The 16,360-nt window shown below is 47.5% G+C and overlaps 1 protein-coding gene across 1 annotated transcript in view; it reads right to left on the reverse strand.

The window, feature by feature from the left end:
* The window catches only part of ASPM (abnormal spindle microtubule assembly), a 66,989-nt gene extending 62,196 nt beyond the window's left edge, over positions 1 to 4,793 (reverse strand). Inside the window, exon 1 of the mRNA XM_030573612.1 lies at positions 4,605 to 4,793. The gene's annotated coding sequence lies outside the window, so the exon portion shown is untranslated. The remainder of the gene's footprint in view (positions 1 to 4,604) is intronic.
* Positions 4,794 to 16,360: the final 11,567 nt, after the last annotated feature.

The following is a 16,360-nucleotide window of genomic DNA, read 5'->3' on the forward strand; positions in this document are numbered from 1 at the left end:
TAGCAGATTAACTCAGTCAAGGTTCATAAATTATTACAGGCAGCTCCAACCCCATCACGCCGGCGCAGGGCACGTAACCAAGAGATGTTCGCGGAATCCACCGAGCGAGGTTTGGCTGTTCAACAGGTGCCCACACATATGCTAGTGGATGGGGAGGGGCCCTAGTAAGGCAGTGGCTTTGACAGCACACAAGTTTGGCGCCCCAGGGAGGGGGCAGCAGTAATTTCCCTACACATCCCCAGTTTTGTGAACTTGTTACATGCCAATTTAGCGACTGTTTGGAAATTTGAATTGAAATTGAAACATTAACATATGCTGTATATGCTTTTAAAGTGTATGTTAAAATACGTGTATCTGAAAAAGTTTAATAGATTTGAAAAGTATGAACATAGCTGTATAAGGAAGCTAGTCTATTTTTTTTTATGACAATGTCAGTGCATTCATTTTGGCGATGTTGGCTGACCTAATTGCTTACAAATCATCATCTGAAATTAAGTCTAAATGAGCTCTCCCTGACAGCTAGTGATAGGCTGAGGGGAAAGGCTTCAGGACCAGATTGTATTTACATTCACACCTAATCTACCAAGGTATCCAGCAAACAGAGTTGTGTTGCCCAAGTGATAGATTTCGCCTGAGGATGGTTTACAAATCACTTGAATTTTTACATAAGAATGGTCATACTGGGTCAGACCAATGGGCCATATAGCCCAGTGTCCTGTCTTCCGACAGTGGTCAAGGCCAGGTCTTCAGACGGAATGAACAGAACAGGTAGTCATCAAGTGATCCATCCTCTGTTGCCCATTCTCAGCTTCTGGCAAACATGCTAGGAACATTCAGAGCATGGTGTTGCATCCTTCCCTATCCTGGCTAATAGCCACTGATGGGCCTATTCTCCAGGAATTGATCTAGTTCTTTTCTTAATCCTGTTATGATTTTGGTCTTCACAGCGTCCCCTGGCAAAGAGTTCCACAGGTTGACTTCATGTTGTGTGAAGAAGTACTTCCTTTTGTTTTTTTTAAAACCAGCTGCCTATTAATTTCAATGGGTGACAGCTAGTTCTTGTGTGATATGAAGGATTAAACAACATTTCCTTATTCACTTTCTTCACACCAGTCATGATTTTATAGACCTCTATCATATACCCCCTTAGTTGTCTCTTTTCTAAGCTGAAAATTCCCAGTCATTTTAATCTCTCCTCCTGTTTCATACCCTTAATCATTTTAGTTGCCCATCTCTGTACCTTTTCCAATTCCAATTATCTTTTTTGGGATGGGGTGACCAGATCTGCACACTGTATTCAAGGTGTGCATATACCATGGATTTATATAGAGAAAATATGATATTAAGAAAGGGATAGATAAGAAGACAGAAAATGATTCCCAACATTTGGTTTGCTTTTTTGATTGCCGTTGCACATTGAGTGGTCGTTTTCAGAGAACTATCCACAATGACTCAAAAATCTCTTTCTTGAGTGTTATCAGCTAATTCAGACTCCATCATTTAGTATATATAGTTGATTGTTTTCCAGTGTGCATCACTTTGCATTTATCAACATTGAATTTCATCTGCCATTTTGTTGTCCAGTCACCCAGATTTCTGAGATCCCTTTGTAACTCTTTGCAGTCTGCCTGGGACTTAACTATCTTCAACAGTTTTGTATCAGCTGCAAATTTTGCCACCTCACTGTTTACCCATTTTTCCACATCATTTATGAATATGTTGAACAGTAACGGTCCCAGTACCAACCCCTCAGGGATACCACTATTTATCTCTCTCCATTCTGACACTGGAATTTATTTCTACCCTTTGTTTCCCATCTTTTAACCAGTTACTGATCCATGAGAGGACTTCCCTCTTATCCCATGATGACTTACTTTTCAAAAGTCAATTTAAATTAAATTCTTTAAAAAAGTTTGTTTTAGAAATCTAGACCTGTTGTGTGTCTTGGTGTAACTTGCATTATCCTAACAAAACATTTACTTTATTCATATCTCTTTTATATGTTGCAGGTAAAAGTGAAAATGAAAAGAAAAAAAATACAACAAGTTTTCCACTTAAAGGCCTCAAAAAACTAACAAAGATGAAGAACACATCAAGAACCAAAAATATATCAACATGTCATCTGAAGGTTCAAGTGATATGTCTACATCCAACCAGCTCAAAGCACAAATACAACTACCTACTGAAGAAACAGTGTCTCTAAAACCTAAAGGCGGTTCCCAATGTTTGTAGGTCACAGTGCTCCCATTTATTGAAGTTACAGAAGATAGCTTTTTTGCAAGAGGTGCACCAGTAGCCAACAAAGAAGGAAAGCTTCCCAATGCTATAATTGGTAAAAGTGGAGGAGCTTTGTTTGTCAAACTGATCAGCAAAGCCAATGCTGACAAATTATGTGAAAAGGCTGCAAAACACCAGGCCTCTAGAGTGCATCAAAATGCAGAAAGCCTTCTAAGCCAACTTTCAAAGCCAACTTTAGAAGTACTTAATGAGCCTGTTAAGAATGCTGGAGACACAACACAGTTCATGCGAACAAACATGGCTGTGGCATCCTACTTCCTATTTAAGCAAGAGATGCCACACACTACAAACTGGAGGCCAATGTTATGTGAATTGTCACTTGTTCATCCTGAAGTTGAACACTGGTTCTGAACAAGACCAGCAAATGCTCACTATCTTTCTGCAAGAAACTCAACTGACTGGCTAGAAGCACGTGGTGCAACAGTAAAAGACTCAACAGTTGAAAAAGTGAAGAACTCACCACATTCAAAAAATTTGCATTCATGGCTGATGAAGGCACCGATGCAAATGGGCATCAAGTATTAACTCATTGTGTACATTATCTTCCTGTTGCGGTAGGCCAGTAGATGGATTTCTAGATGTTCAAGTTATAGAAGACACATTGGCTGCATCTGTGACAACTCACATTTTAGAAGAGTTAAATGCTAGTCAACTGGACCCCAAATAGATGGCTGTTTCTGCATCTGATGACGCTGCAAACTTCTCTAGAAGACATGGTGGAGTACAAACTTTGCTCAAAGTGTAACCCTAATCTCTATTATACACACTGCAGAGACCATCTACTTCAACTAGCACTAGTATGAGCTGCAGAATCTTCAAAAGACATATTAAAAGCTATAAATTTCAGGTCTTCATTATATTCTTTTTTCAGCAAGAGTCCAAAAAGACAGAATATCTTGGAAACTATAGAATATATACTGGAACTGAAGTTCAAATTTAGTCCGATCTGGGAAAACCTACTGGCTTTCTCATGAGCAATCCTTGACTGTTATCTTAAAATTACTCCAGCCATTATTACTGGCTTTGGAAAGTATCTACCAAGATGGGATGGATCTAAGTAGTGAGGCTGGTGGATTACTTTTGCTACTACATTCAGAGAAGACTATTGCCATTCTCTCTCTCGTAAGTCTATTGTTGAGGCAACAGGTCCAGGCATCTGCTACAACTGTAGCAGATCTTTGTCCAGCAATAGAAGCTACATTTGGCTCAGAGAGCTATCCATTGAAAAAGTACTGAAAGAAGCAATGACTTCAGTCCAGAAGTTGACTAATGAAGGCATTTATATTGAATCCTTAAGTGATGACAAGAAGTGTTTGTTAAGACAACTGAAAAAGTACACAGACCTGATTCTTAAAAAACTACAACAGCGACTTCTAGATTCTACTCAATCTCTACGTAGGTTTTACAGATGCCTGGCCTATAAAACACCAATAGTTGAGTGAAGAGAGGCACTACCAGCAATGGGGCTGCCATGTGATCAGGACAGAATAGAGAATTTGAACACAGAGTGGAATATCACACAATGAATGAATGAATGAATGAATTAGACTTCAATTTCTTTTTTATCATCACTACTGGCTCGACCCGATCTTTGTGTTTTGTTTCCTGGGATGAAAGAAGTAGGAATTCATCTTTTGCTACTCCCAGTCATAACAGCTACAGTTGAGCCTTTTCATCATTGAATAGAATTTTGTGTTGTGAAAGACGTCGCCTTCTGCCTGACCATGTGAATGAACTATTGAGCATATCAGTTGAAAGAATGGAAGTACCAAACACACGAGAAGCCACCAAAGATGAATGCATTGCATTCAAGAAGTTCATTAACAGATTGTGCAAAACTATAAGAACCCAAGAAGAATGTAGAGGTAGTGTTTCATATAAGGCTCACATAGCCAACTTTAATTTGTGTGATGATTTTAAAACATGAGTTAAATCTAATAAAATGGTCATGAAACATTTTTCAGTTTTTACTATGGTGCCATACAGCCCACCTTCACCGTCTCACCCCTCATGAGCCCTGACAACACACACACACACCCTGTAAATCTGAACACCCCGCCCCTCATTTCAATTCCTGGGGAAACCACTTGGGGGGCAGGACACGGTGAGTAGCCCGCAGCCTGTTGCTCCGGGAGACCCCTCGCCCAGAGAAGGCAGCGGCGGAGCCTGCGGCTCTGCCCTGCCTCCAGCACCGCCCCCAGGAGCCCCTCCAGACACGGGGCTGCCAAGAGCGCCCCGCAGAGGTGTGGTAGGGGGCGCGGAGCCGCGCGGGCAGCAGCTCAGGGGCTCCCCGAGCCCGGCCCTACCTGGACAAGGAAGCGCCGGCGCTCCAGGCTGAAGCCCGTGGAGGGAGCCGGGAAGCGGTCGACAGCCACATCAGCCTCCTCCGGGTTGGGGTTGTCTACGGCCAGGAGCCGGGTGCAGGAGGCGCCGGGCCGGAGGCTGCCGAAGCAGAGGAAGGGCGGCCGGGAGAAGTGGGTGAGAGTCAGCACGGCGGGGTCCTCCTCCTCCTCCTCCTCCTCCTCCCTGCCAGCCCAGCGCCGCCTCCGCCGCCCCGGGCTCAGTTCGCAGGCAGCGGCGGCTCCCCTGCGCAGCAGCTCTGCAGCCATCGGCAGCTTCTTGCTGCTGGGACCCAGCGCTGCCCAGTCCCCGCGCAGCCTAGAGAATCGCACGAGCCAGACGCACGGACACAAACAGGCAGCACGGCACTAACCGCCCCGGCCAACCATTCAAACCCAGCGCCACCGCCAATCCCCAAGCGCCCCCCTAGCCCGCCAATCCCCACACAGCCCTGTCACATCCCGCCACCAACCAGCAACGCAGCGTTCTTTCAGGCCACCAATCGCCGTACAGGGCCCACCCTCCAGCCTCTCCGCCAATCACAACCCAGCGTTTTATTTAAACATCGGCTCGGAGGTGTTTGGCTGGAGATGAGTTTCCCCAGAGCAGCTTTTGCTGGCGGGCAAGGTCAGGCAGCGGCCTGGCTCCCTCCACGCCGCTCCCAGCACAGGGCGGGAGGAAGGAGGATTCCCCGCGGAGAATTCCGTGCGCGTCATGTTTGGGGCAGTTAGCGTCACGCCCCTCCCCCACCCCGACTGCGTGACAAGCTGCTATTGCCACCACCCAACTGGCGGACAACCAGCCGGAGCCCACTCCTGTGTGCCTAGGTGCTGACGTCGGGGCCCCGCTCCACTCCCTCCTCCAAGCACCGCTGCCCCTTTGCGAGGGAGGCTGGTCACGTTAGAGACACAAGGGGTGTGAGGTGATCTCTTTTATTGGACCAGCTTCTGTTGGCGGGTGAGACAAGCTTTGGAGCTGTCACAGCCTCTTCTTCGGGAAGAACAACTCTGTGAAAGCGCCAAAGCTTTTCTCTCTCTCACACCAACAAAAGTTGCTCCAATGAAAGAGATTACCTCACTCGCATTGTTGCGCTGATTTCCTGGGAGCAACGGGGCTAGAACAACACAGCATACAGAAATGCAGGATTCACATAAACAGCACAGTGAGCGTCATACCAGGGCACTGTTTTCAGGATTCATCTTGGCATAATGTCATTATTACACAAGGAAGTAGCACTAGCAGCACAATGAGATGAGTATAGCCATGTGTGCATGCCAAGAATTCACAGTACAAGCACACTGGGATCCGCACAGCAGGACAGTAGTGTCAGTTTAGCTTTCAGTTTAGTGAGGATACGCTCAGGGACTGAGTTCAAGGGTTCAGCTAAACACGAGGGCACCTGCAAATAGCTGTACTAACAGCAGGATCTACAGTGGCCCAATAGGAGGAGTTGCATGTCAGGGCATTAATTCCCAATCCCAGTGCAAAGTAATATGGGATCCAGGCAACAGGTCTTTAGTACCAGAATTTGTACTCCCAGGAGAGTGAGGTGGAATTATAAAAGTTACAGGGGCAAAAGCCCTCTGTGATCATCCTGGCTCAGTCCATCTCTCTGCCAATGCAGGGCTGATCCTTACTGGATGTTTTGTCCAGTCTCCTCTTAAAAGTCTCAAGCCTTGGAGTTTCTAGCTGACACTCTGTACCAGGGGTTCTCAAACTGGGGGTCGGGACCCCTCAGGGGGTCGCAAAGTTATTACATGGGGGGGATTGTGAGCTGTCAACCTCCACCCCAAAAACCTGCTTTGCCTCCAGCATTTATAATGGTGTTAAATATATAAAAAGTGTTTTTAATTTATAAGGGGGCAGGGTGTCGCACTCAGAGGCTTGCTGTGTGAAAGAGGACACCAGTAAAAAAGTTTGTAGAGCTACTGCTCTATACCTTGGTGGAGTGGTGGTCTGTGCTCTGTAAGCCTCATATTCATCATTTGTATATATTCTTTATATTTCATATAAAGTATGCCATGTAAGGTATCATGGGAAAGGTTATGATTTGCTGAAACTCACTGTTCTGTGGACATATGTATATCATTAAAGTGTATGAAATTATGAGATTGTACTGTATGGTGTTAATGAAATATGCTGCAAATTTGGGAGTAGCCCAGAAGGCAACTCCCCAGAAACAACAAGGCACTTGACCTAATGGCTGGGTGGATGTTACACAACCATCACCAGCCATTTGTGCAGCAAATGAATGACAATTAGCAATTCAATAACCATCACCAGAGAATTACTCAACTCTGGGACTCAGCAATGCCCTCCTCCCCCCAATATGATGCTTGGACTTGTGTTTTCCAGAGCACATGGACTAAACAGGAGATAGCTCCAGCCCAGGCTGTACCCCAGGGATCACACACTAGCTCTTCCCTTGAGGAACTATTCCACCTACACCCCAAGACAGAAATTGCACTGCTTGGAAGGTTTCCCCTGATAGCTTGAGTTTCCTTTTCTCCCCACCCCTCCATCCCTTCCTCCTTCTCCGCTGCTTTTTCCTTTCCTTCCCCCGGCCCTTCACCCCCATAGGAGGCAGTCGCCCAGATACCAGGGGAAGGTGACCAAGCGCACTGCATGGACATGGCCACTGTCTCCGAGAGGCAGGCATCTCTGCCTGGGCAGGGAGGGCAAGCAGGGGAGCACTGCACCCCGCAACAGCCTAGGAGACATTTCCCCCCCCATGCCCGTCCCAGTCCAGCTGCCCAGTGGGGGGCTAATACTCTCAGTCTCTCTGTGTTGCAGGGGTCCCCAGGATGTTTTTAGAGACGCCTTTGACTGAGCCCCCTGCCAAATGCAGAGAGCTGGGCTGCAGCCGGTGCCTCCCCATGCAGACGGCAACCCCTCCAGCAGTGAGGTGCCGGCTCTCAGCACAGCCACCTTGGGCTGGGAAGAGGTTTCAGTCACCCCCAGCCACTGTCACCCCAAGACCCCCTTTGAAATACACTTACCTAATACTGCCTTAAGTTGGCTGAGAAGTTGAAGCGAGGCTGCGAGCTGCTCAACTGCAGAGCCACAGAAAGCAGCTTGCTGCCCACAAGAAGCAGGTAGGAAAAGGAGTTGGGGCGGCACCAGTGGGGGTGGAGTCACTCAGCCCCTGCCCCAGGAGGAGAGTCCCACACCGCTGATTGGCTGGTGGCCAAAAAACAGCTAAACAGCACTGCGGGAAAGAGCTGTTTTGGCCACGCTCATCAGCACAGTAGCTCAGAGCAAGAAACAGCTATCAACAGCAACTCCCAGCTCTGCAAAAAACTGATTGGCCCCCCGACAGCCCTGCTGAACAGCTGATGGGGCCCCAGGCCTCCACAGGCCCCATAAGCAATTGACTGGTGCCAGTGGACCCCCCTGCACTCTCACTCACTCACTCATGCCCGTCACCCCAATCGGGGTATGGGCCGCCAATCACAGATCTCCAGAGTCCTCTATCCTGGGCCATTCGCTCTAGCTGGTTCCAGGTATAGCCCATTTTTTTGCTATCAGCCTGAAGGTCGCGTCGCCAGATGTTTCTTGGATGGCCTCTTTTCCGCTTCCCTGTCTGGTGATGTTAGTTGGCTGAATCGGCTTAGTGGCTTCCTCACGGCTTTTACCACCCAGCATCATGCATCTTTGAGTTAGACCATTCTTTTTCCAGGGTAAAAGTCTCTGTTGTCTCTATTGTTGGCATTTCTGTAGCAGGTTGATTTTTTACGAGGTGGAGTTGCTAGCCCCACGCCCAACCCTCCTCTTTTATCCTGACTTGGGACAGGCAGATGGCCCCAAAGGACCTCTCTGGTGGAGTTACCCCCCTGCATGTGTCCCAATATTTTCTTCATCTCATCTGGTCACCCCACCCAGAGTGCTCAAGCCCCAGAGCACCCACAGAGTCAGCGCCTATGCCCATGTGTAATGGACGCACTACTGCAAGAGCTATGCCTTTCCTTGGGAGAGCAGACTGGTCTAAGGTCACGTCTTCATTCCAGCCTGACGGTGACATATGTTGTTATGTAATTACAGCGATGGCTGACCTCTACACTCCCCTCCATCTGTCCAAGGGGGTTTCCACCACCACCAACCAAGGCCAGTGCTTCCATTGAGGAGAACTAGGCAATCGCTTAGGGGGCCAGCATCTTGCCGGGCGGGGGGGGGGGCGGCAGGCGGCTCCGGTGGACCTGCCACAGTCGTGCCTGCAGAGGGTCCTTTGGTCTGTGGAGCTGCCGCAGGCATACCTGCGGACGGTCCACTGATCCCGCGCAGCTCCGGTGACCTCCTGCAGGCACGGCTGCGGCAGCTCCACCGGAGCCGCGGGAGCGGCACGGCGAAATGGCCATGAGCCTAGGGCACGAAAAACTCTAGCGCCAGTCCTGCCACCAACGGGGGTGTTGGGAACCCTACTGCCTCCTCCCCAGGGTTCTCCACTCCTTGCTTCCAGCCAGCAGGCAGACCCCGGGCTTCTCCACATAGGGAGAGGAATCCTCTAAGTAGCTTCACAGACGAGAGTGGGGAACCCCAGGAAGCCCAGCTCTAGCCATCTTGCTTTCTTGTCAGTTTCAGGGCTCCAGCATGGAGCTGTGAGATTGACAAGACAACTAACAGTGGATGTAAATAAGGTAATGTCTGCTCTGCATCGCCTTAACTACACTGACATAAGCGCTATGCCTCTCCCAGACCAGGTCCACACTGCAGCGTTAAATCGATTTAAACGCTGTAACTATCCACACTACAAGGCACTTAAAATCGATTTTAAGGGGTCTTAAAATCGATTTCTGTACTCCAGCTAAACGAAAGGAGTAACCCTAAAATCAATATTACAAAATCGATTTAGGGCTAGTGTGGACGGAAATCGAAGTTAATGGCCTCCGGGAGGTATCCCACAGTGCACCAGTGGCTGCTCTGGACAGGTAAAGGAACTCTACTGCACTGGCTAGGTACACAGGAAAAGCCCCGGGAACTTTTGAATTGCATTTCCTGTTTGGCCAGCGTGGAGCTCTCAGCAGCACAGGTAACAATGCAGTCTCCTGAGAATAGGAAAAGAGCTCCAGCGTGGAACACACAGGAGTTATTGGATCTGATCGCTGTATGGGGAGAAGATTCTGTGCTATCAGAACTGCGTTCCAGTAGACGAAATGAAAAAAACTTTTTTGAAAAAATTTCTAATGCCATGAGGCAGAGAGGCCATAGCAGGGACTCGGTGCAGTGCAGAGTTAAAGTGAAGGAGCTCAGACAAGCGTACCAGAAAGCCAAAGGAGCAAATGGCAGATCCGGATCTGAGCCAAAAACATGCCGCTTCTACACGGAGCTGCATGCAATTTTAGGGGTCTGCGCCACGACAAGCCCCCCCTTGTCTGTGGATTCCGAGGTGGGGGTAGTAATCTCAGCCATTGCTGATGATTCTGCGGAGGGTGAAGATGAGGAGGAGGAAGAGGAGGACGAGATGGCAGAGACCACACAGCACTCCATTCTCCCCAACAGCCAGGAGCTTTTTCTCACCCAGACAGAATTACCCTCCCAGCCCTCCCAAGCCACTAGCCCAGACAATGAAGCCATGGAAGCGACCTCTGGTGAGTGTACTTTTTTAAATATAAAACATAGTTTAAAAGCAAGCGTTTTTTAATGATTGATTTGCCATGAGGGCTTGCATGCATTAGCTGGCATTAAAGTTACTGGAAAAGTCTGTTAACATGTCTGGGGATGGAGCGGAAATCCTCCAGGGATATCTCTATGAAGCACTCCTGTAGGTACCCCAAAAGCCTTTTCAGAAGGTTTCTGGGCAGAGCAGCCTTATTCCGTCCACCATGGTACGAAACTTTACCACGCCATGCCTGGAGCACGTAATTGGGTATCATTGCATGACAAAGCCTAGCTGCGTATGGTCCCGGGGATTGCTGGCATTCAAGAAGCATAATTTCTTTTTCTCTGTCTGTAATCCTCAGGAGAGTGATATCGTTCATGGTCACCTGGTAAAAAGTAATGTATTTTATTAAGGGGACAGAGATGACCATTCCTACGGTGATGCTTTCCTGCGGCTTAAAAGAAATCCTTCCCTTGCAGTTAGCCATGCGGGGGAAGGGAAAAAGCAGCCCATTCCTACGGGGAGGTGTCTCTAATGGCGCTGACCTTTTTAGCATTTGGGCAGCAGGAATTTTCGCTGCTAATTGCCAAAGGAGGGGGGGGAAGGGGGAGGGGGGAAGGTTTCAGTGACATGCCATTACAGCAGACATGCAGAGTGGGGGGAAAACCATTCACAATTTTCCTCTAGTGCTTAACCTTTCTGATGGCATAAGAAAAGAGGCAAAAGATGTGCTTTTTAGCAGTTTGGCTGCCCAGCATGAATTTTAACTGCTAATAGCCATGGGTGGGGCGAAAGGAGGAGGTTGTATGGTTAACTGCCATTAGATGTATGCCTTACCATGTCCGCCTGCAAGCTGATTTGTAATCCCCGGACCTGTGTCTGTGTTGATCTGTCACACCACAGCTGCAAGCACTAAATACTAAAAGAATCCAAAGGCGACCTTGTAGTGAAGTGACATGTGCTACGTACGGTGAATAATGTAGTTCACTGTGAAAGAGTATAACCATTGTTCTGTGAAATGTATCTTTTATGATCCTTCTATCACTCTTTTCCCCCACTCATGCAGCTGCACATTTTTCAAGCCTCCCTACTCCAGTCCGAAGGATAGGTCAGATAAGGTGGCTGAGGAAGAAGAGAACACGGGAGGAGATGTTCACAGAAATAATGGCAGTAACCCATAGTGAAAGAGCTCATCTGGGGGAGTGGAAAGACGTGGTAGCAAAGTACAGGAAAGCTGCCAGTGAACGTGAGGACAGGAGGGACCAACGTGAGGACAGGAGGGACGCTCGAGATGAGATGTGGCGGCCGGAAGATCAGCGGTGGTGGAATGGAACGCTGGAGCTGCTGCGCGATCAAACTGACATCCTCCAAAGTCTGGTGGAAGAGCTGCGGGGTCACAGAGTGCCACTCCAGCCCATGTTTAACCTCCCTCAGTACTCACCATGTCCCATATCTTCCACACCCAGACGTGTAAGAACGCGTGGGGGAAGGCTTTCTGCACCTGCCCACTCCACCCCTGTTGACAGTCCAACCAAAAGGCTGTCATTAAATTGAAATGTCCTTAATGGCCTTTTTCTTCCCTCCTATCCTCCTCCCAAACCACTCCCGGGGTACCTTTTTATTTCTCTTACTCTTCTTATAATGACATGCTATTCAAAGCAAGTGGGAGGGTGGGCTGGTTACAGGGAATGACTTTATTTCCATAAGCAAGCTGTTAGGGAAGGGTGGAGGGTAGCTTGCTTGCAGCAGGAGTCAATACAGGGGGGGGAGGTTCATGAAGGGGAAAGAAACACAGCAGTCACACTGTACCCTGGCCCATGATGAAACTCGTTTTCAAGGCTTCCTTAATGCCCTTTTTCTTCCCTCCCGTCCTTCTCCAAAACCACTACCGGTGTACCTTGTTATTTCTCTGTAATCTATTTTTAATTACATGCTTTTTAAAACAAGAGGGAGGGTGGGTTGCTTACAGGGACTGACTTTTAATAAAGAATACAAGGTTTTTAAAAGATAGTAACTTTATTTCCATAAGCAAGCTGTTAGGGAAGGGTGGAGGGTAGCTTGCTTGCAGCAGGAGTCAATACAGGGGGGGAGGTTCATGAATGGGAAAGAAACACAGCAGTCACACCGTACCCTGGCCCATGATGAAACTCGTTTTCAAGGCTTCTCTGATGCGCACCACTTCCTGGTGTGATCTTCTAATTGCCCTGGTGTCTGGCTGCGCGTAATCAGCGGCCAGGTGATTTGCCTCAGCCTCCCACCCCACCATAAAGGTCTCCCCCTTACTCTCACAGAGATTGTGGAGCACACAGCAAGCAGCAATAACAAAGGGGACATTGGTTTGGCTGAGGTCTGAGCGAGTAAGTAAACTTCTCCAGCGACCTTTGAGATGCCCAAATGCACATTCTACCACCATTCTGCACTTGCTCAGCCTGTAGTTAAACAACTCCTGACCACTGTCCAGGCTGCCTGTGTATGGCTTCATGAGCCATGGCATCAAGGGGTAGGCTGGGTCCCCCAGGATAACTACAGGCATTTCAACATCCCCAACTGTAATTTTCTGGTCTGGGAAGTAAGTCCCTTGCTGCAGCCGTTTAAACAGAGTAGTGCTTCCGAAGACACGAGCGTCATGAATCCTTCCTGGCCATCCCACGTGGAGGTTGGTGAAACGTCCCTTGTGATCCACCAGTGCTTGCAGCACCATTGAAAAGTACCCCTTGCGGTTTATGTACTGGGTGCCCTGGTGCTCCGGTGCCAAGATAGGGATATGGGTTCCATCTATGGCCCCCCCCCCACAGTTAGGGAATCCCATTGCAGCAAAGCCATCCACTATGACCTGCACGTTTCCCAGAGTCACAACCTTTCGTAGCAGCAGCTTAATGATTGCTTTGGCTACTTGCAACACAGCAGCCCCCACAGTAGATTTGCCCACTCCAAATTGATTCCCGACTGACTGGTAGCTGTCTGGCGTTGCAAGCTTCCAGAGGGCTATTGCCACTCGCTTCTCCACTGTGAGGGCTGCTCTCATCCTGGTATTATGGCGTTTCAGGACAGGGGAAAGCAAGTCACAAAGTTCAAAGAAAGTGCTCTTACGCATGCGAAAGTTCCGCAGCCACTGCGAATCGTCCCACACCTGCAAAACTATGCAGTCCCACCAGTCTGTGCTTGTTTCCCGGGGCCCAAAATCGGCGAGCAATGGGTAGAACCTCCCCCATTACCATCAGGAGCTCCAAAGCGCGGGGGCCCGCGGTTTCGGAGAAATCAGTCTCCAGGTCCTCATCACTCTCGTCGCCGCGCTGCAGCCTCCTCTCCTGCGTTTGCTGTTCATGGTTCAGCATAGACAGCACGAGAATGCGTGAACTGTTTACAACGTCCACGATCAAGGTACTGATCAGACCAGGGTCCATGCTTGCTGTAAAATGGCGTTTGCTCACTTCACCCAGTAAAAAACGTGCGAAATGGCTGTCTGCTGCTTTCAGGAAGGGAGGGGGTGAGGCTGTACCCAGAACCACCCACGACAGTGATTTTGCCCCATCAGGCACTGGGGTAGTAACCCATAATTCCAAGGGTCAGGGAACACTGCAGGAACTATGGGATAGGTACCCACAGTGCAACGCTCTGGAAATCGATGGACGCCTGGGACCATGGACGCACACCACCGACGTAATGTGCCCTAGTGTGGATGCGTAAAATCGATTTTATAAACCCTGTTTTATAAAATCGATTTTACTAATATCGATTTTAATCTGTAGTGTGGACATGGCCTGAGAAGTGGAGTTATGTTGATGTAAGAGGACACTACAACTACAGCCTTGTCCTGCTGGTGTAAGTGTGTACTCTGACACAATTAATTAGGTCACCATATGCTGCCTTACCTCAACCTAACAGTGTAGTGTGGACTAGGCCTAACACTTCCTTCTATGACTTATGCTGCTGCTGTCTCTGTCCTCCCCCATTAATCAACATAACTTGTGCTGCAAAATGATCAAAATATAAATCTGTTAATCTTATGAAATAAGGTGTAGTGTACACTATTACACACTTAAGCCAAGGTGAGTGGACTAACTTCTGTTGGTGAGGGAGGCAAGCTTTTGAGCTCTTTGGGGGCAGGAGATGATCAAGATAAGTTAGTCCAATAACACATATTACTTCACCTATTTTTTCTCTCTAATATCCTATGACCAATATGGCTACAACACTGCATACAAGTCTACACTATTGTATTTATATAACAGTAATTGTACACTAGCCTTTAGAGCAGTTGTTCTCAACCTATTTATCACTGTGGGCTACATAATTTTTAAAACATCTGTCCACTTGATTTAGGAACTGCTGAATACTGATCAATTCTGAAAACACACCCATGCATCAGAACATACTAGTTTTTACTATGATAGAGGATATATTTTTGTAATTGTCAACTTCATTCATGCTATAGTCTGCATGATATTAACATACTGATTCTCACCTATGACTATTAAAGCAGCAAATATCCATCCTATACTCTAGTTTTTAATGCAATGGGAAGCAACTGTCAAAGTTAGACTCAAGACTCATAGTTTGTCAGACCACTCTGTTTTATTAGCACAGCACTCTGCTAATAATACCCAGATAATGTGAGCATCATGCAAGACACAAACTATCTTATTTATACAGATAAAAGGGAGAGAACTTAACAAAATAACAAAGGAAGCAGAATCTGATAAGTTTACCTGGGCTAGGCCTGCATATCTTATTTCCTTCCTAACTATTACCTATCTTCTGTTAATGTTTTGCCATTAGCACCATTGTTTATGCCTAATGTTTCTTTTCCTGGCACCTGTATTTCAACATTTCTTATTTCTGCTTAAAGGTACGTACAACATTTCTTTAATCCATTCTTATTTTTACAATATAATTCATTCTACTTTCACACATTAGTTTGCCATATAATTACTATTGGCAATTCTACAATAGCAAAGTTGCCATTAACTTCAATGGAAGCAGGATCTTCCCTATATCCTCTGACTAAGAAGCTAAATTAATTAAAGTCTAGAGTACCATGGATGCACATGACATTTTACAAGCCAGTTTATGCAGGTACCTCCTTTGAGGAACTTAAAGGTGGGTTAATTTAACTAAACATAAGACAAGGTTAAACCACAAAGCAGGAGAATACAGTATCGTCTGGCTATACTAAAAGAAGCATAGGAGACATTTGACATGGGCTTAATCAGGCCTCAACTTTATTATTAGATGTCTGGGACTACCCAGCAGATAAAAGTGTACAGTGCAGGTAACCCCATGCTTATTCTGTAATTACTCAAGGGGGCTTTTACCAGCTCTCTCTCTTTTTCCATCCAGGTCCCTCAAGCAAATCCATTCCTGGGATCTTACCTTCATACGAGGGTTAAGGTGGGCTATAAGAATGTGGGATTGGCTCCCTGCTGTACCAATCATAGGAGTCCCCAACTGCCCCCTATTCATTCCTTTAATGAACGCTTCTTTTGCTGGTCACTGTATAACTTTCCTATGGACTACCTGCACTGGACATCCACCACAAGGAGGAGCCAGCAATTAGCTTGGCTTCCTCCCCTCCCCTAAACCCAGTCAGGTTCCTAGACATCTTTTACTTCCTCCCCCTTTTATATTGGCCAAAACAAATGGACTCCAAAGCTTTACAAGGGAACCCCATCCTCCCTGCATAATTTGGTTCCCCAGGATGCCCAAATTGCTGAGCCTTTTATGACCCCAAGGGATTTGGCCACCTCCCCTTTTAGACTCTGTCGAGCCTTGTGCACCCAGGTGGCACTCCATGGCTCTCAGCCAGACCCTGTGTGAATACATGTCTGACAACATGGATCTGCATCAAGTCCCTTCTTGTTCTGGGCAGTAATTGAACTCCGTTACACATTCCCAAATAGTGTTTTCCAATGTGTGCCACATCTTGTCAGTGACTGCTGACAGGCCCTTTGGCGCACAGCAGTGGCATGAACTGGTCCAATAACATGTTTCTCCTTCCATGCCAACACAGACTTTCCCCATCCCTGGACCCCGGCTGCGAATCCTTAAAGCCTCTAGGACATCTGCCTATGTGCATAAGAAAAATAATCCTGTGCCCACAGACCCACACCACACCCTCCAGGGCAT

The sequence above is a fragment of the Gopherus evgoodei genome, chromosome 8 (genome assembly GCF_007399415.2).
Source record: "Gopherus evgoodei ecotype Sinaloan lineage chromosome 8, rGopEvg1_v1.p, whole genome shotgun sequence".
Lineage (NCBI taxonomy): Eukaryota > Metazoa > Chordata > Testudines > Testudinidae > Gopherus > Gopherus evgoodei.